The sequence below is a fragment of the Carcharodon carcharias genome, chromosome 3 (assembly GCF_017639515.1).
Source record: "Carcharodon carcharias isolate sCarCar2 chromosome 3, sCarCar2.pri, whole genome shotgun sequence".
Classification (NCBI taxonomy): domain Eukaryota; kingdom Metazoa; phylum Chordata; class Chondrichthyes; order Lamniformes; family Lamnidae; genus Carcharodon; species Carcharodon carcharias.
The window spans coordinates 191,779,631-191,804,971 of NC_054469.1; the positions used below are offsets into that span (position 1 = coordinate 191,779,631).

The following is a 25,341-nucleotide window of genomic DNA, read 5'->3' on the forward strand; positions in this document are numbered from 1 at the left end:
TGTAAATCTGACAGCAACTCTGGTGTCCACGCAAAATTCAAAATGGAAATTCAGAATTTGCTGACAGTGATTCCCCATGGGTGGGCTGTTGAAGTTCACACAGGTGAAAATCTATCAGCAGTCACTGAACTGACTTGCACTTCTGCTTTTTACACTATTACTCTTGCTGTAAAAAGCCTTGAAAGAACTATGCCTTGTTGATTGAGGTTTAATTAGATTTTTAATGGCGTACTAAGTCATAATTGCTGCTGAACAACCTCAATGGCCCTGATAATATTTGTGAAATGCCAGATTTCACATTCCATTAGAAAAATTCCATAGATTTTTATGTTAAAAATTGTTTGCTATTTCAGCTTCTGCTTTAACCTCATGTGTATGACCTCATCTTTATTTTGCTTTCTGCAACATCACAAAAAGTAAATGATAAAACCTACTTGTTGCTCCATGGTTTAATGTCTGTGAGCATTCTTTAATGTGATTGCCTGGTTAGCATGTTCATTAACATCACTGTTGCTGGATAACAGGTAATCCCTATGGCTACCAGAATTGAAATTAATGTTGAAAGAGGTGAAATCGACTCTTCTGAGCTTAGTAGATCTTAGTAGGTTGCTCTCTTCGAGGTCAGTGGAAAAACACCGGCATTTCATTGCTGACCACAAATCCGGGCCTTTATTACAGGATTATGTTCTTTATGTTTGTTATTTTTGGTGTGTGGATAGACAATCAAAACTTAACTGATTGGTGCACTTCTTCAGCTTTGATCAGTTTATTGTTACAGCAGTACGTAAGGCTGCTACAACTAAATTATATGGCTTGGCACTTCCATGTGATTTCCACCCTGATATCAGCTTAATCTGGGCAAATCAAATGAAGCTGCGCTAAAGATCACAGAATTTTAAGCATAATGTGACTTGTGCTCATAAGCAAGCTACGCTGCATTGTCCATGACTTTTTATGCTGGTTCAAAAGTTAGTTCTCCTGAAGCAGTTCCTGCCCACAAACCTGGCCACACACCTGGTCAGAATGGTGAATTTCTGTTGATTGAACCTGTTTGCTGTGGAGGGGAAGCGGGATGGGGTTGGGGGCGGGAGGGTGGTGGTCATCACATTGCATGTTCATCACATTCTGAGTGCATTTTTCTGATTGCTCCTCCAGCAAAAACTCATGAGGTTGGATTAAGAGTGTGTTTATTTGGAATCAGTATTAATTGTTAAATATGTTGCAATTGTAGTTCATGTATTAAAATGCAGACGAGGTGTGGGGGAGGAAAGTATAGTGCATGGTTGAAGTTGAACCAGAATATTCTGTGTTGGATGTAATCACTCAATATTTGCAGCACTGAACAAGCCATTCGATCGAATATGCCCACTTTGGTATTTATGCTCCCCACAAGCCTCCTTCCACTCTTCTTCATCTAACTCCATTAACAGATCCTTCTATCCCTTGGATTACATAGGATATATTATTCAGAAGCAGGCTATTTGGCCCGATCAGTCCACACTGGTGTTCACGCTCCACTCATGACTCCTCCTAAATCTACCATTGTAACCATCTATCCCCATCTCCCTCAAATGCTTGTCTAGCTTCCCCTTAAATGCATCTATACTATTCAAATCAACCTGTGGTAGCTGGTTCCACATTCTCACCCCTCTTTAGGTGAAGGAATTCTGAATTTCCCTATTGAATTTCTTGGTGACTGTTATATTGATGGCCTGTAGTTTTGTTGTTCCCCCCAGGAAATATTCTCTCTGAATTCACTGTATTAAAACCTTGGTTTAATTATTGAAGCCTGTCCATCATTTCCTGGTACGTATACCCATGCATTCCTGGTATCATCATTGTAAATCTTCTCTGCACCTTCTCCAGTGCCTTTGGATGCTTTTTTTAATATGGCAACCAGAACTACACGCAGCACTCCTTAAGTATGGTCTAATGAAGATTTAGCATAGTTTCTCTACTTTTGGATTATCTTTCATTTCTGCCCCTAGTTCAGGTCTCCCATTCAAGGGAAAACATCTCCACGCCTGCTCTATCAGCTAACCCCTCCATCTTTTTTCTAGAGAAATGAGCCCCACCAGTTCTGTCTTTTCTGACAGGTATAATCTCTCGGTTCTGGTATCATCCTAGTAAATCTTTTAGTAAATCTTCATTTATCTAGCTTCCCATTAAATGCATTTATGACTTAAATTTTAAAGCAGAAAATATAGAATTGCTCAACAAGTCAAGCTGCTTCTATGGAAAGATAAACTTAGGCCATCAACTTGAAATGTTAATTTTCATCAGGCACTTAGTTTGCTTCCTGTTAAATGCATCTATGATTTAAATTTTACTCTGAAAAAGAAGAAAGAACTGGTGGTTACAAATTTATTTTGTAATTAATTTAAATGAATTTTTAGCTCAAAAATAGAAGCATTCTGTAAAATGTTTCTTGTTAGATAAAACTTTTGATAATATACATTTTGTACAGAAATGTGAGTTTAAAGATATTGCCTGCAGAATTAGTCAACAAGTGTGTGACGGTATTGCCAGAAGATAATTGCCGGTTCTTCTAAAACAGTAATTCTTAATTTACCCTATTTTTGTAGCGATGCAGTGATGCATTGCAGTCTTGATAATTATGTGACTGTTAAATTTGTACAGATGGGGAATTCCTGTAAATTGCTATGTTGTTCATCAATTATTATGTATACAATACTTGGAGTACAATGAATGGTCTGGTTTCTATATTATATAAAAAGATATAGAGATACTGGAGAAGGTGCGAAAAAGATTTACCGGGGGCGGGGGGTGGACCAGAATTGAGAGGTTATACCTAACCTGAAAAGATTGAATAGGATTGAGCTCTTCTCTATAGTAGAGGAAGTAATTAATGTGAGCAGGAGGGATTCAACAGAATAGGGATAAATGCTGAATCCACTTCCAGGTTATAATAGCAATATATCTGCATTTGTCTGGATTAGCACCAGAATGAGATATGTTGTTGTTGGATCTGGTTTAAATTGATGCTAAATTAGAATAGAGGGATGTGCTCATAAATTGGGTACTATCTACCAAAACATGTAGAGTAGACATTGGTATGATTCTATTAGTTTCTGTGCTCCAGGTTAGGAAAAGGATCTTTTATCCTGTGTCGCCAACCTCCCCAGCTGAACCTCCATTAAAATTGTGCGTTAGTGGGGTGTAGGGCCTCATGACGAGAGGATCAGGACCCACCTGGGGGATAAATAACATGCCAGTCCTCATATGCAAACTTTCACATGCAGATTGACCACTGGAGTGGGGCAGATTGGGACTGTTGGCATCCATAGATCCATGAAGCCATGAAAAGTGAACTTCAACAGAGGGTTAAGGAATAAAAAAAAGGAAGGATGGAAGGGAACTATTTTTTAAAAAGATGAAATTGGAAGGAAGGAAGCTATTAAAAAAATGTGCATTTTGACTGTTAAAAATATCAGGTTATGTTGTTATTTGACAAAATTTAGATGTTGCAGAAAAAAGCAGTTCCTTTTCTACTTTCTGGTTCCTTTGTTTTAGTGGAGTTATATTCTGTCAATTACAAAACTCAGAACTATGTCTGTAACAGAGAAATTTGTAATTATTCGTAGGGATTTATGTTTAATCTTCCATATGTGAATTTTCAAAATGAAAGATTATTTGATTCAGCAGTTTGGGAAGTACTTTATTTCTTGACTTTGCCCTTGAACTCAATGCATCCCCATGGAAGCTAGTTCCCTGAAATGAGGGAAATGTGATAATTCTGAATAAAATGTGTTGCGTGATATCAGAGATAATTAGACAAAAAGAAAGTGTTTTTCAAAGCACTTTTATGGTTTGTGTCATATACAGGGAGAATTTTCAGGCTTCACCATAGTTATGGATGGTGTTGTCCACTAAAAGTGTATATTGCTGGCATGAGCTCTGAGCAATTTTCAACCTTTACCTTTAATGGTTGTAAATGCACAAAATTTCTCATCTTACAGACATAGCATTTGATTTTTAGGCCCTACTGGGGCCAGGTTCGGAGGTGGGTGGGAGCCAAAAGCAGCCCCAGTGACTGATATGCTGATTCCCTGGCTCTGTCCCACCCTCCAGGCTTGCTATGGGGGGGGGTGGTGGCAGGGCTACCCACCTGCACCTAGCTGGTAGCCACCACTGCTCATTAAGGGCTACTTAAGGCCAGGTAAAGGAGGCCGACTGGGACTTTTCCAGTCAGCCCCAAGGTTCAAGCTGGCATCAGAGGCCAGTTTAGATGGTGGTCGAGAGGCCATTCCTCCCTGCCTCCCTTGCTGCTATAGAACTCCCCCCACACCCCACCTATAATGGTGCCTGGCTGCAAAATCCATTTTTTAATTATACTTTCAAAAGCTAGAGAGAGGGCGCCTCTATTTTGAACCGTCCTTTCCCTTACTTACCTGTCTTCACTGCCTGCCATCCTTAATTAGATGGCAAGTCCACCCTCTGACCATTAATTGGACACTCCTGGGAAAATCACAGTGAGTGACTGTTTCCCACAGCTTCTGACCCACATTTCAGCCTGACTGCTGGGTTCAGAAACCTGCGGGGAAAATCCTACCTACAGAATCTTACAGCATAGGAAGAGGCCATTTGGCCCATTGTACCTGATTGATACGAAAGAACCACCTAATTAATCCTGCTCCCCTGTGCTTTCCCCATTGTCCTGCAAATTTACTCTCAGTAGGTGAGGTTGCCTCCTCAGGGAGAGAAGCCGAAAACTGACCTCTTATATCTTGATGCTTGGTGGTTTGCAAATATAAGACCCAATTTTGAACGCTTGGCTTTCTTTTGTTCAGATTCCAGATAAAAGGACCAATTACAAGCATTGAGTACTGGTGTCTGAAAAGGAGGTTAACGTAGCTTGTGATCTCACATTCTTGCTTGCTTTATAGAGTGAATACAGTTAATTAGTTCTTCAGTATTTTTATTCTGTGGTTCAACAACAGACATTGAAATAACTAATAATTGCAGCTTGAGTAAGCTTTGGAGTTCCAATTCAAGGTACTGTAGTTAGATTTTAATGCTTCCAGATGCTTCTCCTGTCAAATTGTGGAGAGGCTATTGTGCCAAACTGGCAATTATTCAGATCTGCCCTTGAAAAATAAAATAGAGGGAGGCAGCTGGCTAAGCAGCAGTCCCTAACTCAATCCACCTCATGCATACTGGCATTAAAATGATGGTGACAAAGAAGTAAAGCTTGTGCTTGTAAACTTTGTTATCTCCTCTATCCAGGATCACAGAAACAGAGAAGCAGCTGCCACAGCGAGTGTTGTCTGTGTCGCAATTTGTTGTGATCGTACAGTCTCATTGCGGCCATTCTTATTGGTGCTGTAAAGATGACACCATCTCTATCGGGCCCAATTGGCACCTTTTGAGCTAACAAATGATTTGCTTGCTACTGCGCTCTCTCAGTGGGGACAGTGTTAAAGAAAGGGAGAAGATGCTGAGATTTCACTGATTTGATTCTTCCGAACGAAGAAAGTCTATACATGCACGCAGATTTTTTTAAAAAGCTGTGGATACATTAGAGAGAAGGCAGAGAAATTTTTGAAGTGTAACGAAACAAAAGTACATGCTTATGTAACTAAACCTCTACCAGGTGTTGTCCTGGGGCTTAGTTTATGTAGAATTTCTTGAGGTGGTGGCTGTGCAGAGCAGACCATAGCACCATCTGCTGCTTCCTATTCACTCACTAATTCCTCTGTCCTCTTTAGTTTAGGCCAGATTGACTTTGAACAGCGGTTTGTCTGTTTGTGCATACACACCCCTTGTAGTTCAGTGTTCAGAAAACTATCCTCTGGATATTGGATGTTTCCAGTTCTCTAAACTGTGATTTAAATTGTTTGAAAATGAAATTTTTCCTTGCCCAGAGTAAGAATTTGTTATGGGTTTATCCTGAAAATGCAGTTATGTCATTTACATCACATGCAATTACGTGTGTCTCCCTGGACTTCCTGAATTAACATATTTTGTTGTGTTGTTGTACATATATGCTATTTCTTACATTTGCTGCATAAATCATGTGTACAAATATACAGAGATACAATCATTATGTATCCTACCTTCAGCCAGAAGTGTGGGCTGAAACTATATCGATTTTGTATGCCAGTGCTACTGAAGATAAAGCAACAGGGGGCAACATGTTGGTTAAATATGCAGTGTCATGTTTCAATGTGACCAGTCTGTCGATGATCTTAGTTTATATTTCATTTACTAAGTATTAACAACTGCATTTTGTTATGAAAACCAATCTTACCTTGATACTAAGAGTGGAGATTGGGCACTTCAACTCCTGATGGGCTTCGGAGCTGTTGCGCATGTGCAGACTGGGAGTGGGCTATACATGCACAGGTCAGCATTTTTACGTTGTTTGGGCCCAGTGCATGCCAGAAGAAAAAGGCATGAAAACCTGTGTCAGGTGACTGGGAGCAGACTGCCATCGAGACGAAGAATCCCAGGCAGGGAACAGGGACTGGAAGGTGGATCAAACCCATGAGGGAAATTTAATCACACTATCACAATGGTTTTGCAGTTTGTATTTATTTTGAGATGGGTGTGCCCTGAATTCAGAAGTAATAAGCCCACCAAGACTTGAGATATTTTAAAAAACTAAAAATAAGATATTTATTAGCAAAAGAGATTTCAATCACATACATAGAACTACCAATTACTACTATAATAACTCCTAAAATCTCTAATTAACCTGACTCCCAGTTATACCTCCTTTATGGCAACAGAAAAAATAGATTTTTTAAATTTTAAAGAGATCCAGCAAATTAATGCAATACCCTGGACAGTGGAATTCAAAGTGGCTTTCTCCAGCTTCAGTTTGTGTAGACAGCAGGCTTAATGCACAAATATTGGAGGCTTCTCACGCTTCTGTTAAGATCTTACGATGCCTTCCCTGACACATGGCCTTATTCTCCTTTATATATGCTTCACCCTTTTAATATGTAAATTTCATTGTTTCCATATGTCTTTGGGACTTTACCTTATAATATAAATCTTTTCATGTTGCTAATATTCTCATTAGCCTCTTTAAAATTCAAATCCCCCAACATCTATCTAAAAATGCAAATTCCCTTTACATCTTACATGCTAAGATCCCAACTATGTTTACTCATTAGCATGTTAATGACATTTATACACCTTACTTCTTTTGATGCTTGGCCTAAATAGCCAAGTGGTTATGGTACTGGGCTTGTAACCCTAAGATCAAGAGTTCAAATCTCACAATGGCAAACTATGAAACAATGTAACTTCATCTGAATAAAAACAGATGGAAATGTGTTTGTACTCGAAAGAGTTACATTTTAGCTTGGCTTAAATAGCCAAGTGGTTATGGTACTGGGTTTGTAACCCCAAGAGCAAGAGTTCAAATCTCACAATGGCAAAAAACTCGAAAGAGTATCAAGAGTTCAAATCTCACAATGGTAAACTATGAAACAATGTAACTTCATCTGAATAGGAACAGATGGAAACTTGTGTGCTTACTTTGAGCTTGGCCTAAATAGCCAAGTGGTTATGGTACTGGGTTTGTAACCCCCAGATCAAGAGTTCAAATCTCACAATGGCAAACTATGAAACAATGTAACTTCATCTGAAACAGATGGAAACAGGTTTACTCAAAAGAGTATCAAGAGTTCAAATCTCACAATGGCAAACTATGAAACAATATAACTTCATCTGAAACAGATGGAAACAGGTTTACTCAAAAGAGTATCAAGAGTTCAAATCTCACAATGGCAAAATATGAAACAATGTAACTTCATCTGAAAAACAGATGGAAATGGGTTTGTACTCGAAAGAGTTACTTCTTTTGATAGCTTCAACTTGCAGTCTGCTTGGCTACAAAATGTAATTAAATCTCACAAACAGAGAAAAATGCAACCCCCATAAACCTACTTTGCAAAATCAGCTGTGCACCTGCCGACTTGCCAATGGCCAATTGAGGCCCTTGACAGGATCATTTAAACAATTAACGGATCTGCCTGTCCAACCTTAAGGTTGGCGGGCAGGCCAGGAGCCCTGGCGGCAAATAGAAAAAATATGAAGCCTCATCCTCTGGTGGGATGAGGTTTCATGCAGGTTTCTCAAAAGTTTAATAACGTTTTGCTGTAATTTATGAACATGTCCCACCTGATGTGACATTGTCACATGAGGGGGACATGTTAGGGATTTTTTTCCTCTATTTTTAACCTTTTTGAAAGTGTAAGTGATCTTCCTGAGGCAGCACTTAGCCTCAGGGAGATGTGTGCTCTTTTTTGCGCATGCACTCTTGCTTTTGGGGAATCCCCCTGTCTGCACAGGAAGTGCATAGCGTTTCTTGCCAGACGTCACGCTGGGCGGGCCTTTATTGGCCCGCCCACGTAAAATGGCGGTGGGGCCCACTTCTCCTGTGGTGATTATCTCCCCGCCTGCTGGAGATTGGGCTGAGCCCGCCTGCCTAGCATTACCAGTTCCACCACTAGATAAATATTGGCCAGTTTACTGTAAGAGATAAAAGCCAGGATATTCTGATTTGTATGGTGGTGCGCTTGACTTCTCTGAGTGAAGCAAAATTATTCAGTTTGGATGAATAACCAATGGCTCATACAAAGCTAAATTAATAAGCTATGAATACAGACATTAGAGACCAAATTGCATGGGGTTGAAAAGAGGAGAAATACACTGCTTTGAGAATAAAAGCCTGGCATTAATCTGACACACCTTATTACATATCTCAAGCATTTTCATGAATAATGAATTATATTGTGGTTATTTTGGCAAATGTGTGAGCCATTCTCTATACAGTTAGACTGCACAAGCAGCATTGACGTGAATGGCCAGTTAATTTGTTTTTGGTTTTGGGGAAGAATTTTGACCAAGACACTGGGAGACAACACCCTGTTATACTGCTTTAAGAAATAAAACAAACAGAGCAGCAAAGAAGAAAGCAAATAGATTTAGTTTTTATCCATGTAACTCTTTCGAATACAAACACATTTTCCATCTGTTCCTATTCAGATGAAGTTATATTGTTTCATAGTTTGCCATTGTGAGATTTGAACTCTTGATCTTGGGGTTACAAACCCAGTACCATAACCACTTGGCTATTTAAGCCAAGTCCAGTTTTTATCCATGTAAATGCATATATGATGAAAAATATGAAATCAGCTTTGCTTCCATCATTTTTCTTGGAGTATTTGCACAGAGAAATGCATGAAAACCACCTGATCATTGTGATTTAAGTCCTGCTGTTTAAATCTTAACGAGCAGTCTTCAATGAGCATGCTGTTTCAATTTCTTGTCCTAGGGCTGATTGAGAGTGACTGAAAGGTCAGAATCAGACTCTCCCTGTCAATATGAATCAGATATGCCTTGTCAAAGGTGGGTGGAGCAATCAATGCTGCATGAAAATATCAAGAGCAGCTACACATTTCACTTGAGATATACAAACCATGTAAACATGTTATTGTTTTGAAATAGGTTCAGAGACTTGCAGCATTTGTTGGAGGAGGGGACAGAAATATTTTTAGAACAAAATAGCACTGTTACTAGGTACTTGACACCTTTCTGTAAAATAAACCTGCTTGTTGAACAGCAAGATGTGAATACTGTAAAGACTTCATTAACATTACCACTTCCATGCAGCAAAGTGGAAACAAGTTTGTTCTTAAAGTTAAGGTCTTTGAACTTCTTTGATGTTAATGGAAGGTTTAATTTGTGATTTGGTGGAAGCAAATTGTTTGGAATTTCGCAATAGAGTAGCAAGTTAAAGATATATCAATAAACAATTGAAGTTTGCCCTCATGTAAAACTCATTGCAAGCTGTGTATTAACTTTGGCACTTGTCAAAAATAACTTGAACACTGAAGTTGCCTTTGTTATATATTGTCATGAGGCTATGCACGATTATTTTTGAAATTATGATTTTTCAACTTTCAACTGACTAGAAATTTTGCAATTTGGAGTGAGACAGTGCACCTTCAGGGGAATGCAAAGAGAGAAACATATATAATTCAGAGACCCATCAAAACTCGTCACTGTCTGAAGAAGAAACATTAAGATGCAAAGTGCTAGATATTGAAACAATGGCTGGCACAGACAGATCCACCCAAAACCCCTTGGAAATGCACAATGGGTGAAGTATTCAGGCCAGGCCGCAAACACTGCAGAGAGATTGCAAGGTTTTCAGGGGAAGTAGGTTGCAAGTTACTCCCCCTCTCGCCCTTGGAACAAGCGTATTACCAGGTTTGAAAGCCAACTTTACTAGAAATCTATCTGAGTCCTTGTAATAATTGTAACATATTCTATATCTGACCGCATCTATTAATCCAAATCAGCCGCAATGTTTAAAAATCTATGCCTCCAGGACAATCAAACATTTTTCAAATTAAATTTTATTCGACTCTAATACATCCTATATTTCTGATACTTATGCATTTTTATTATTTTTTCCCTCTGGTTTAGTGGTTAATAAATTTGCCCTTTGACTCAAGAAAACCTTGTTTGATTGGCTCTTTATTGCTCACAGCTTAAATGGTGAAATACATTTGGATTCAGAAAAGGCACATGCTCACAAAAAAATAAACTTAAACCTCTGTTGTGACGAACCGAGGAGATCGAATAGATGGGAGCCAGTTCACCCCTCCACACCTGGTCATAACAACATGATTGAGGAGTTAGTTTAAAAACTCATGAGCCTAAAGAACCAACATAATTATGTGCCATTTCATACTAAGTAAATAAAATGTGATGAACACTTTAATCACAGAAAATGATTCATCTTCAAGGACTAAGAGCATTCTGGAAGAATTTGTATTTTAAAAGACACTTCTTCAAAGGGTTAATGCAAGTACTCATTGTTTTTCTTGGAAGAGACATCCTTTTACAAGAAAAGGAAATTAAGCAGTTGCAAAGAAGCTAGAATTCTTTTGACCCTGGTGGACTGTGTACAAAAGGAGTCACATAGTAGTTTATGGCTGTGAAACAAAACATGCCTGGAACTGTATTTAAAAGTTAGTTTGGCTTTGCTTTGAGAAGAAGGAGGACCAATTGCTTGTGAAGGAAGACAGCACTTTTTGCAATCCAGAGCCAGTCCACAACCGGAAGTGAATATAAGTTGCTTCCACATTGCTTTACGTGCTGGAATTAAGTACCTTCAGGTGTTCCTTGAGTCCACCTGAAAAGCAGTGCAAGAGTCATCGATTGTTTCGCAGATCAGCGCTGAGACACTAACCGCATAACCCGGATGCCATTTCAAGGAGTCCCTCATCTTTCCTTATTCCTTGAACCACTTTTAACCTTTGGCAGAATCCCTCTATTTATATATTTTGTTTTGAGTGTACATGTATGTGTGAGAGAGAGATTTAAGCTATCTCGAAAGAGTAATTAAGATACTTTCATATTTCATACTGTATGTTAATAAGCATTGCTTTTCTATTTGACAAGACCGGTTTTATAATAAATGAATAAGTCTGTTTAATGAAAGAAGCCCGGTTAAAGTCTCTTTTATTCTGGGTCACAGTAACAAAGGTAAACAGTTGGCTATTTTGGTGAGTAAATGAAACTTTTAAACTGATGGTGCAACCTGTGGAGTAGTGGCGCTAGTCAAACTGTGCACTCCTCTCGTCCTAGTCGTAACAAAAAAAAAGTTCAAACGAGGTGAATGATGAACAGGGATATCTTAAAATTTACAACTGGTTTTGGTATGGAATTTTGTCGGTGGTAGAGGGGTATTACATTAGCAATGCTTACTGTTACGACCAGTCCCTGGGTGAAGTCCCCCAATTTATTAACTTCCCGAATGAGATCTCAATTTTGTTAATGCTCCTGGGTGAGGAGGAATGAACTGGTTGCAACAAGGTTAATTTAAAAGGTATCCCTTCCCCCGTGGAAACCTTTTCCCAGTCCAAATGTATTTATTTATTTTAGAAGGAGCCAATTTAACCAGTCTTTCTTGAGTCAAAGAAAGAGTAAATTTAATAATTACTAAAAACCAAAAATATAAAAAAAACTGCAATACATACACACCCAGCTTAGAAATTAGCCCAAATAAAAGTTTTAAAAGATATTCAAATCAGTCTTCGGCTTGTCTGTGAGGCGTAGATGGCGAAACGTTGTGGCCATTAAGCTGTGTGATTCCGGTAGAACTGACTTTGGCAGTTTCGCACAGGGTTTGGAGACACTTCATTCTGCAGGATAGTTGAAGAAGCTGTTGATTTCCTTTTTGATTGTGGCTTCCACCTTGCTTCACCTCCAGCAACAGAGAGCGCGAGACCTCACCTGCAACTGCAGGGGTGATTAGTTGATTGTCTTCTTGCTGTCGCACACACTGCACTGCTCTGCAGCCACTTTTTAACTAATTTTTCCCTGTGTATTCCTGTAAGGAAAAAAAAACATGTGCCCAGAGTCTGTTTTCTTTGATCTCTGACCATTTTACACATTCTGAGATATGAATCAACAGGAGATTCATTTTAGATAAAAACAAAAAAACTGCGGATGCTGGAAATCCAAAACAAAAACAAAAACAGAATTACCTGGAAAAACTCAGCAGGTCTGGCAGCATCGGCGGAGAAGAAAAGAGTTGACGTTTCGAGTCCTCACGACCCTTCGACAGAACTAGTTCTGTCGAAGGGTCATGAGGACTCGAAACCTCAACTCTTTTCTTCTCCGCCGATGCTGCCAGACCTGCTGAGTTTTTCCAGGTAATTCTGTTTTTGTTTTTGATTCATTTTAGATGACTGCTGAGCTGTGGTAATCAGTCTTTTGTCTCTGCAATCACGGGCGATTAAAGTTCAGTCTTCTGCATCTTTCCTATCTCCCTTGTAAGTAGCTCTGCTTGAAGAAGGCCATGGCACCTTTTCAGGTGCGACACTCCATGTTTTCTTAGGGCTGGTCTGTCAGTATAATCCACATAGCAATTTTCCAGAAAGTGGTCACTTTACCTTATCAGACATCTTTTGCTCAGCGTCCTTGCTTGCATTTCTTTAAAAGCACACACGTCTTCCTTAAAAAGTTCAATATGCCTGTAAGTAATTTGTGGCAGTAATTGGCTTTTTATGACAATATTGTAGTGATGGATGTACCTAAGTGATACTTAATTTCTGAATGTGTGTATTCAGTCTATGGGAGTGATAGGCCATGTATTTGAGAATACATAGCATTTACAGTACAGAAACAGGCTATTCAACCCAGCTGGTCCATGCAGGTGTCTATCCTCCAAATGACCTCCTCCCACCCCTCTTCATTTCAACCTATGAGCATTATCTTCTCTTTGTTTCTTCATCATGTGTTATCTAGCTTCCGTTTAAAGCACCTTTGCTTTTCTTTTCAACTACTCCTTGTGGCAGTGAGTTCTACATTCAACCTACATTCTACATTCATTCTGGGTAACTGAACTTTCTCCTGAATTCCCTATTGGATTTATTAGTGACGATGTTATATTTCCAGCCTCCAGTTTTAGCCTTCCCCATGCATGGAAACATTTCTCTGCACTGCCAATGTTTTCATTAGAAATAACTAGGATCCACAGAGGAGCAGGGTGAAGAAGGTAGATATGTAAGGGGGAAGGGGTCAGCACCTCTGAAGAGAGAACTGTTTGGAATATTAGCTATGATGGAAACCAGGAAAGGAAGTTGGATGGTCCGCAGTTTAATGAGAATCAGGTAGACGGAGCAGGAGGTGGTTCACATGGACAAGGTGAGCTTGGAGAGGCCATTGGAAGAGATAGAGAAACATTTCAGGTTTAAGGCAAAGGGCAACTTTGGGATGTTTGGCATGATGGACAAGGGCACTGGTTGGAATGACCTCTACACTGCCCTTCTAGAGACAATGTCCTGTCTTCACACAGGACAAGTTCCATCATTTTGTAAGACACTACCACCATGCTAAATGGATCTAGCAGCTCAGAACTGGGCACCCATGTGGGCCATCATCAGCAGCAGCGTAGTATTCCACCACAATCTTTAACCTCATGGCCTGACACATCCCACTCCGCCATTACCATGGTGCCATCAAGCTAAGAGATCAACCCTGGTTAAATGAGTGTAGAAAAATATACTAGGAACAGCACCAGGCATATGTCGAAATGAGGCCAAAGCAAATATGCTAAACAGTGGAAGCAGCATTCTATAGACAGAGCTTAGTGATCTACAACTGACGAATCAGATCAAAATTCTGCAGCCCTGCCATATCCAGTCATGAATGGTGATGGACAGCTAAGCAGTAAATGGGGGAGGGGGGGAAGTGCTCAGGGAACATTGCCATCCTCAATAATGTTGGAGCCCAGCATGTGAGTGCAAAAGGCAAGGTTGAAGCATTTACAACCATCTTCAGCCAAAAATGTCAAGTGGATAATCCACCTACGTCTTCCCCTGAGGTCTTCGACCTTGCAGATACCTGTTTTCAGCAATTTGGTTCATTCCACATGACATCAAGAAATGGCCGAGTGCACTGGATGCAGCAAAGGCTGTGAGCACTGATAGTATCCTGGCTATAGTGCTGATGACTTGTGCTCCAGAAACCGTTGTGCCTCTAACCAAGCTGTTCCCATACAGCTACAGCACTGGTATCTATCCAACAAAGTGGAAAATTGCCCAGGCATGTCTTATCCACTAATAGGGAGGACAAATCCAAACCATCTAGTTACTGCCTCATCAGATTACTCTCAATTATTGGCAAAGTGATAGAATGTGTTGTTCACAGTGCTATCAAAGGCATTTACTCAGTTTGGGTTCCACCAGGACCACTTGGGTCCAGATCTGATTAAAGCCATGGCTCAAACATGGGCAAAAGAGATAAAATTCATCGGTCAGGTGAGAGTGACTGCCCATGACACAAGACAGCATTACGCTGATTGTGACATCAAGAAACCCTGGTAAAATTGAAGTAAATGGAAATTTGGGAGTAGGGGGAGCGAGGGAAAGCTCTTCACTAACTGGAGTCGTATCTAGTACCAAGGAAGATGGTTGTGGTGTGGGATGCCAAATCATCTCAGCTTTGGGGTATCAGTGCAGAAGTTCCTCATAGTAGTGTCCTAGACACTTGTGTGGCGCAAATGACCATCTCCAACAAGAGAGTCTATTTATGTTACTTTGACATTCAACTGATTACCATTGTCACAGCCTCTACCATTAATATCCTGGGGGTCACCAAGGACAATAGGTGCCTTCAGGCAACTGAAGAAAACATCACCATATGCAAATTTTCTTGCAAGTCTCTCACCATTTTGATTGAGAAACATATCACTGTTACTTTGTCATTGCTGTGTGGAAACCCTGAACACCCAACCTAATAGCGGGATGGAGTCAGTTCCGGTTACTGCCTGTAAGGAGGCAGTGGCAAGTGCCTTGATTGGCCCCACAGAGAATACCAAGAGAGCCATGAGAGAACTGTGGAGTTTTCTTGAGAGAGAATCAAGCCTGGGAATGCAGCAGGAGAGTGGTAAGGTCCCGGAGTAGTGAAAAGACAATGTACTTGTAACAGAAGAAGTCAAAAGAGGCGTGACTGAGCAACAGGAAGCGAGAAGACAGGAGGGAGAGTAACTCTCTAGAGGGTAAAGAGAACAAAGGAAAAAAGAACAATGAAGTAATGGGCTCAGGTTTGAAGTGGCAATGTGAATGCAAGTTTATTTTACATTGACATGGCAAAGACTACGGTCGCAGATACCCTCATTATAAATGGAGACAAGCAAGAATACAATAAGTGAGAGTATTTAAGGTGATGTTAGAAGTCCTATAGTGGCATGAAGTTGACTTGTAGATAGGATGGGGGTGAGCTTGGAGCACATTGTAGGAATACACAATTTGAACTCGTTAAAATATATTAACACAAAATTCATTTTAGCCCTAGGTAGGAGATGAACTTTGTACTGCACAAAAAATTAATTTGATATCTAGTTATAAGCATAAGTTTGGTGAACAGTATTTTTGTTGCCAGTAGGTGGTGCCAATAGCATGGCAGTCTTCAAGTTTAATCAACTTGAATGAACTAGGGCAGGGATTTTCCGTGCCTGCAGGTGTTGGGCATGTTTGGTGGTGTGAGCAGACAATTTGGCAAGAAGGCCAAAAATCAGTTTCATGATGTCGTGAAACTAGTTTGTGATTGCCTGCTCACCCACCGATGGCAGGCCACATTCCCCACCATTGAACGTTGGGAACCTAATTGTATTACATCAGCATATCATTATAAGGCTAGCTCGCCGGACTCATTCCGCCCCCCCGTCAGCTGGATCGTCCGCCCATGTTTCACAACGGCGTATATAAGGCATGCAGTTGGCAGGCTGCACTTCACTCGGGTCTTCAAGGTTTGTTTGCCTACATTGTTTCGGTCAGCGCCAGGCAGCACCACATCACTTTTAGGGGGGCTCATGCGAAGGTCTCTACCTATCCGTTCAGCCATTTGTAGGTGGCTTTTCAAAGGCTGCAGGGCAAAGTCTTGCTTGGGGAAGGAGGAAAAATGGCCTCAGTCAAGGGAAGAGGCTGTAGGGTGAGTGCTGTACTGGGAAAGGAGGGTATCCCAGGGTGTGTGTGGGGCACATATTGATCTGTGCAAATGGCCTCAAGATGGTGAGGGCTGAGAAGGCAGTCTCTAGAGGAGATGAGGCCAGATGGACCTGTGAGGGCATGTGTGCGAGAATGGGTGGTGATGTCCCTTGAGCTGGCAGTGAGTGAGATGCCAGTCAATGTGTGATGGACGAAAGTGTGTGAGTTTAGAGTCATGAGATGGCTACACAAATGAGATCATTCATCCTCTATCTGCATTGGATGGCCAACCTCTTCTGTGCAGCATTGGCACTGATCACCACTGCCATCGCCTACCAAGCTAGAGTGGTAATGTAGCTGCTCCTCCTGCGGCCAGAGTGCGGGTGGATGACATCATAGTGGGCCTCCATGGCGTCCAAAAGGCGCTTGTTGCTGTTGTCTTGCCTTTCGTGGCCATGTCTTCTTTGCTGCAGTCCTAGGCTGAAAGCACTGAACGCGGCTGTACTTTAAATGTGTTGCCTGGTGTGATGAAGCGACGAGGTGACGGCGTGGTAGCCGAATTGGCAGGCCTGCCATGGAAATGGCGTATATCCTGGGAATACATAATCAATGCGGCGAGTTTAAGACGATATGGCGTGCAAAGCCGCCATTGTGGTTGGCAGGTATTGCACTTAGTGCAAAGATTCTGCCCTAGGACTTTAGTGTGCTGTTCTTGTCTTTGTAAAATATATAACTAATTTGTTTGCTTCATATATTCAGCAACTTGTGATTATCAAGTACATTATTGGAACTCAGGAAATATGGCCACACCAGGAATCTCACAAAATGAATTTCTTATAGGATCAAAGGCACCCACAATTGTATATTTTACCCTTTGTTACCCTGAATTTATTGAAATAGTCACCACTTGGTTCAGTGGTTTAGTTTCTCTATATTTGGCTATCAAGAGTATGGCTCGGTGCAGGCTGGATAAACACAGTGAAAGTGCATAATCTTAGAAATCACAGAAATTTAAAGGTGTTAATCAGGATTTACATTCTTAATCAAATTTAATTGGTCAGAATAACTTTACAGCTCAGGTTGTATTTTTCGTGGGACAAGTTATAGCAAGCTAATCTATTAATAACTAAATACAGCACAATATTACTTCATTTTTTAAAGACTTATCCAAGTGAGCTCGCTGTACTCCTGTCTCACATTGATTTATCTTTTCAAAATATTTATCTTAATATAATTGTCAGGCTTACTCTACTCATATTTAATAGGAGCACCACCCATTTAGTATTTTCGTAACATCAGCCTCTTAAGCGAATGCAGTGTTTAGTATTTCAGCAAAAGCTCTGAATGTATTTTTTCATGGCCTACATTTGGTTGAGAGTTTAGTGTCTTGAAGAGAAGACCTTCAAGGTGTTGTCACATTAACATGGCTAAAAAGGACAAGACTCTAATGAAGCCCATTGGCAGCATTGGAAATTGAAAATTCTACTTGCTTTATATTTTATTGTCCAGAGCTGTATTAAATTGATGTTATAATCCATGCCAAGGCATGACATAAAATGCTAATCAGAAGTATTCATAAAACACTGCCATATCCCCTTTTCTCCTCTTCCACCTCCTCAATTATTTAAAATCTCACGTCCTCTAGACAATAATAGTGTATGTTTTCTCTTTTGAGTTGTCTCTTGTAACTTTGTTGCTTTGCATGATGTGCATGTTGCTGTGACCGATCCTTGACACTGCAGAGAAACAAACGGACGCGAAACTGCATATTTCCTAGCCACAGTTGGCAGCTCTCAGGAACATCTCGCTCTGATTAAAAAGCTGTTTTCTCGTTTTGACAACCTACTTGTCCAGAGGTGTGTTTATTAAATCTAAGCATTTTTTTGCTACTTGCCCACAAGCTGGTTTGTCAGTAACATCTTGTTTTTTAAAACTTGTTTTTTTTCTCTAAAAGGCCATTGAGTTCAAACGCCTGGCTCCATGCTATGTTGACATTTCCGTTGAAGATCGCTTCAAGTTCACTCTCATTCTACTAAAGTGGAATTCTTTTGCTGGGTTAGTCATTTTCAATAAATTGTGGAAACATGGTTCTAAAGGAAGCATTGGGAAAATGTGTATAGCAGCAACACTCTCTGATGAGGCTAATTTGTCCAAAATCAGACAGTCTGATTCTCTAGCATAGTTTGGTATTGAAGTTTGAAGTTTTCCCTTCTGCAAAGTTGATGGTGTGTTTCAAGGATAAAAGATAGTACCTTTATTTTATTAATGCCTCGTGGATAGGCTGCAGGCTGCTTCAAAACGAAAGAAAAGGCTGTTTGAATGCTAAGGGCACTGAATGAAAACTTGATATCTAAAGCAAGGTTGATTATTTTTCATCATCAAAAAGTGCAAACTTGGGTGGGTACAGGTTATGCTTGTGAGACACTATTACGTTTCTAACTGGTGGATCTTTCTGATAATGTGGCTGTATAATTTGTCAACTAGCTTCACTCAAATCAATTTGTCATCTAATGTTGATGGAGCAGAGGTTGAGCCAGTAAAGTAGGAGTGGCTGTACTGGCCTTCCATTGAACACCTATTGCTGACAGGCAAAAAAAAGTCATGCTATCCTGATTTACCTGAGCAGTGGACAGAGCACAGGTGTGGTGGAATTGCTTAGTTCTTTTGCCCGACACCTACTGTACTTACTTAAGTATAAATAGCTGCTTCTTGTAGGACGGTATTACCTGAAAGGTGGAACTGGAATGGGCCTGATTATGCAACTCCTGAAGGTCCTCTTTTAAAGAATGATTTCAGGGAATTTGTACAAATAGGACCAGATTAGAGTTTTTTTGTAAGGGGTATTAGATTCCTGCGTTGTGTTTATGTAAGTTTGAGTACAAACAGATTCTCATTTGATATAACAAACTTAAACCCAATGAAGTTAATTGAAAGCTGTTTCATTCATACTCTAAAATATCACTGAAAGGTAAATTTTCTTGAACAGATATCCATATCAGTTGTGTTTTTAATGGGCCGTAACTTCTGAGCTCCAGGAAGTCGTATTTGGGGGAATACCCCAAAGATGCGCTGGGGTATTTGCCCAGAAGTGTAATTCCCCTGGGCAATTGCCCTGTACTGGGAACCATTTGAAAATGTGATTTAAATTGTAAACCTTAGATGGTTCTGACTGTGTTGTATTAATAGATACCCAGAAAAAGTTAAAAGAACTAGAATTTCTTCTAATTTCTGGGTAACTGTTGCACAGACCCAAACCTACACCCCCACTCACTGACTACTTCCCACCACCCCCAAGAGACTACACCACCCGACAGGAACTTCCCAACCCAAACAATTCCCCCCATCCTCAAAGGGAGTCTACCCACCCCCTGCAAGGCCCAACACCCACCCCGCCCCGGCAAGACCTGACCTCTAAACCAAACATAACTGGTTTACGGCAGCTAGAGCTGTAAAAACGGGGGCATGGCCTCCTTCCCTTTGACTGAGCTACCCTTCAATACTAGACCCCAAGGACATGCTGCACTGCCCGGATCTTGCCCAGTCAGAAGGTTGGGCAAGATACGATGAAAAAAATGTTAAGGTAAAAAACTAGGAGTGGATTGGCAATACAACTCTGATTGCCACTCCAAGGACATTCAGGCTCATTGTATTTGAAGCACCTTGATTAAGGACTGTGACTCAAATTGGCCTGCTTTGCCAAATTAAAAAATGCACGTATAGTGGAAGATATATTTTTAAAATGTTTAATAAATGTGATAAGTGAAATTCCATTGAATATTCCCAGCTATTCAGAGCTATATCCTAGAACATTCATAGTAATTTCCTTTCAGCAAGTGTTTCCATTACTGGTCTTAGAAAGACAGTGATCTAAGAATAAGGATTTGGTAGGCGTGCACCTTTCAAATCTTTTGAATGCAGGACTTCTGCATCCTTAAGTTTTGTTGCTTGGTTGGTCAAAACATTTATTCTAAAGGCTCTGGCTATATTGTTTTTATTAAAGATAAACCATATTTAATTTGTCTCTCTGAATAAAGGACAGAGAATGAGAATAAGAACAGCATCTCCTTCCATTATATCTTCCCACCCAAAGAAGTTGGCACTCAATATTCACATTTTTTTTATTGAGCAGATAGAATAATCCTAACCCAGTGATGCACAAGGTGTATTCAGCAGGAGAAGTAGAAGTGTCCTTGTGCACTTTTACCAACCCTAAAAATTTGTAAAACTTCAAAAAGATTTTTGCAAGATCTTTTTGCGCATTCCACAAACAAGCTGACAGCAAGAAAGTTTCTGTTTTCATAAAGAAAATGGACATTTGCATGTGTATTCATGACACATCAAACACGGGAACATGAACTTCAGGTAAAGCAGTGTTTGAGGTCGGTCAGTGGTTTGGATCATTGTGCGGATGTAATAATTCCCCATTATCAAGTCATAAATTCTGTCCTTTTCCCTTTTTAAAATTCTTATGGCCAAGTTTATAATGGAAACTGCCTAGATAAACTTGTCACACTTTAAGTCCAGCCAGTAGTAGTAGTACAGAGCCTTCATTGGTGGGAGGGTATAATTACATCCTGTCCAGCCACATAGGCAGTTTCATTCTAAATGTGAGCATTGGAATTTGTAATGGGAAAAAAAAACTGATGGGAAGTGTGTGGAGACATTAATAGATTTTTGACCTACGACTAGTTTACTTCTTATGGCATTGCAGAGGCTGGATTTCTGTAACGAGTAACTTACCTCCTGAGTTCTCAAAGCTTACTCACCATTTACGACACACAAGTCAGGAGTGCTCTCCACTTGTCTTGATGAGTGTGGCTCCAACACCACTCAAGCTGCTCGTTATCCAGAAAAAAGCAGCCTGCTTGATCACCACCTCATCCACTGCCTTAAACATTCGTCCTTCCACCACTGGCACACACAGGCAGCACTATGTAACCATCTGCAAGATGCAATGCAACAACTCACCAAGCCGCCTTGGACAGCATTTTAAACTTGCAACTTCTACCACCTAGAAAGCCAAAGCCAGTGGATGCATGTGAAAACCACCACCTGAAAGTTCCCCTCCAGTTCACACACCATCCTCAGTTGGAACCAAATTGCAATTCATTCACTGTCGCTAGGTCAAAAATCTGGAACTCCCTCCCTGAGAAAACTGTGGGTCTACCTACACCAGATGGACTGCAGTGGTTCAAGAAGGTGGCTCACCACCACCATCTTCTCAAGGGCTAATGGGGATTGGTGACAAATGCTGGCTTTGGCAGTACTCTTCACATACCTTGAAAGAATCTCATAAAAGGCAAGCAGTGCAGAGTCCCCTTAATGCACCTTGCTTACTAACTGGCATTCAGTTTTGAATATAGGTGAGGGTGATGTGCCTCTGGAAAGGAGAGCCAGAGCAAAGTCCATGGAATCTTGAGTGGCTCAGCTGTACAGGGGTGAGGGAGTGGAGCATGCAGCAGGAAGATTAGAAAAGTGACAGTGATAGGATATTCAGTAATTATGGCAACAGACAGGCATCTCTGCGGCTGCAGACGTGATTCCAGCATGGTATGTTGCCATCCTTGTGCCAAGGTCAAGGATGTCATTGAACAACTGAAGAACATCCTGAGGAGTGAGGGCGAACAACCAAAGATTGTGGTGTATTCTGACACCAGTGACATTGATAGAAAGAGGGATGAGGTCTTGCAGGCAGATTTTAAGGGGATTGCAAAGAAATGAACAGGGAGGACATAGTGGTTGCACTGTCCACATTACACCTGATGCCACATGCTAGTGAGTACAGGAATAGAAGGATAGTGCAGTTGAATACAGAGATATGCAGGAGGACTTTAGTTTCCTGGGGCCATTTGGACTGGTTTTGGGAGGGCTATAAACTGAATGGTTTGCGCCTCATGGGTCCAGGACCAGTATGATTGCAGAGATTTTCTAGTACTGTTTGGGGGGGCTTAAACCAGTTTGGCAGGGGTGGGTGGGATCCTCAGTATAGACTCAGATGAAAGAAAAGCAAAGCTGGAAAAGTAAAGCAGAAAATAAGTAAGTGAGTGTGGAAGGTAATGGAAACAAAGGCTAGGATATAGACAAAACATAGTTTGATAGTTCTTAATGATATAAACTGTATAGAGTCTGAGTAGGCATAGATAATGAATGAGATAGAAACTTGCAAGTATGATATAGATATTATGAAATGTGCTGCAAGGAAGGGCAGGAAAGGCAACTCAACATTACTGGCTGCTGTGTTTATAGACAATGTAGAGATGGATAAAAATGGAGGTGGGGACAGGATGGTTGCAGTGTTAGTAAATAATTACAGCTGTTAGGAGAGGTATTATGTTAAAAGGATCGCCAAATGAGGCAAGATGGGTTGAATTGGAGACCAGAAAGGTAGAATCACACTGTTGGGAATGTAATTAGGACCCCAGAACAGTCACATCGTAATAGAAGAGTGAATATGTCAGAACGTTTCTGAGGAGGACAAAGATTGGTGCAATAATGGTACATAATTTCAACTACCCTAATATTAATTGGGGTAGAATCAGTATAAAAGGTACAGAGGGTGCAAAGTTCTTATAATTCATTCAGGAAAACATTTTTTTTAACCAGTATGTAGCAAGCCCACTAGAGAAGGGGCAGCTCTGGATTTGGTTTTAGGGAATGAAGCTGGGCAGATGGAAGAGATGTCAGTGAAAGAGCATGTTGATAATATCAATCATAATTCAGACAGAACAAAAAAAATACCTGGAAAAACTCAGCAGGTCTGGCAGCATCTGCGTAGAGGAACACAGTTAGCGTTTCGAGTCCGAATGACCCTTCAACACAACTAAGTAAAAATAGAAAAGAGGTGAAATATAAGCTGGTTTAAAGACGGGGGTGGTAGAGCTGGATAGAGGGCCAGTGATTGCTGCAGATAACCAAAAGATGTCACAGACTAAAGGACAAAGAGGTGTTGAAGGTGGTGATATTATCTGAGGAATGTGCTAATTAAGGGTAGAAAGCAGGACAAGCAAGGTGCAGATAGCCCTAGTGGGGGTGGGGTGGGGTGAAGGAATCAAAAAAGGCTAAAAGGTAGAGATAAAACAATGGATGGAAATACACTTAAAAATAATGGAAGTAGGTGGGAAAAGAAAAATCTATATAAATTATTGGAAAGAAAAGAGGGGGAAATCGGAAAGGGGTTGGGGATGGAGGAGAGAGTTCATGATCTAAAATTGTTGAACTCAGTATTCAGTCCGGAAGGCTGTAAAGTGCCTAGTTGGAAGATGAGGTGCTGTTCCTCCAGTTTGTGTTGAGCTTCACTGGAACAATGCAGCAAGCCAAGGACGGACATGTGGGCATGAATTCTCTCCTCCATCCCCACCCCCTTTCCGATTTCCCCCCCCACACCCCCCTTTTTTTCCAATAATTTATATAAATTTTTCTTTTCCCACCTACTTCCATTATTTTTAAATGCGTTTCCATCCATTGTTTTATCTCTACCTTTTAGCCTTTTTTGATTCCTTCACCCCACCCCCACTGGGCTATCTGTATCTTTCTTGTCCTGCTTTCTACCCTTAATTAGCACATTCCTCAGATAATATCACCACCTTCAACACCTCTTTGTCCTTTTGTCTGTGACATCTTTTGGTTATCTCCACCTATCACTGGCCCTCTTTCCAGCTCTACCCCCCACCCCCTTAAACCAGCTTAAATTTCACCTCTTTTTCTATTTCTACTTAGTTCTGTTGAAGGGTCATTCGGACTCGAAGCGTTAACTGTGCTCTTCTCCGCAGATGCTGCCAGACCTGCTGAGTTTATCCAGGTATTTTTGTTTTTATTTTGGATTTCCAGCATCCGCAGTTTTTTGCTTTTATAATTCAGACACACTTTGCTTAGTTATGGAAAAGGACAAAAGCTACACCAGGAATAAACATTCTCAATTGAAGGAAGGCCAATTTTTACTAAGTTGAGGTGTGATTTGAGAAAAGTGGATTGGAAACACTACCTGAAGCTAAATCAGGGGCAGACTGGGAAGCATTCAAAAAGTAGATATATAAGGATTCAGAGCAATTATGTTCCCACAAAGAAAAAGGTTGGGATTCAAATCTAGGCTGTCAAGGATCATATTGGGTAGAATAGAGCAAAAAAGTAAGCTTACGTCAGATCAAAAAATGGTTGAAGGCATTGGATACAGCAAAGGCCATGGGCCTTGACAACACCCCGGCAGTAGTACTGAAATAGCCAAGTTCCTAGCCAAGCTATTCCAGTGCAGCTACAGCACAGGCATCTACCCAACAATGTGGAAAACTGCCCAGGTACGCCCAGCCTACATAAAGCAGGATGAACTCGATCTGGCCAATTGCTGCCCCATCAGTCTACTCTCAATCATCAGCAAAGTGATAGAAGCTGTTTTGACAGTGCTATCAAGCGGCACTTACTCTGCAATAATCTGCTCAGCGATGCTCAGTTTGGATTCCTCCCAGGGTGCTTGGCTCCATTCTTCATTATAACTTTGGTCCAAACATGGACAGAAGAGCTAAATTCCAGAGGTAAGGTGAAATAAGAGAGAATGCCCTTGACATCAAGACATCTTTTAACTGAGTGTGGCATCATTAGCTGAAGCAAAATTGTAGGCATTGGGAATTGGAGAAAACTCTCCGCTGGTTGGAGTCAGACCAAGCACAAAGGAAGATGGTTGTGGATGTTGGAGGTTAATCAACTCAGTCCCCAGACATTGTTGCACAAGTTCCTGAGGGTAGTGTCCTGGACCCAACCATCTTCAGCTGCTTCACAGTGACCTTCCCTCTACGATAAGCTCAGATGTTCACTGATGATTGCATAGTGTTCAGTGCCATTTGTGACTGTCAGATACTGAAGTAGTCCA

General features: G+C 40.8%; 1 protein-coding gene across 5 annotated transcripts in view; it reads left to right on the forward strand.

The window, feature by feature from the left end:
- cdkal1 (CDK5 regulatory subunit associated protein 1-like 1) overlaps positions 1–25,341 on the forward strand; it is a 923,378-nt gene that overhangs the window by 366,167 nt on the left and 531,870 nt on the right. The window lies entirely within an intron of this gene.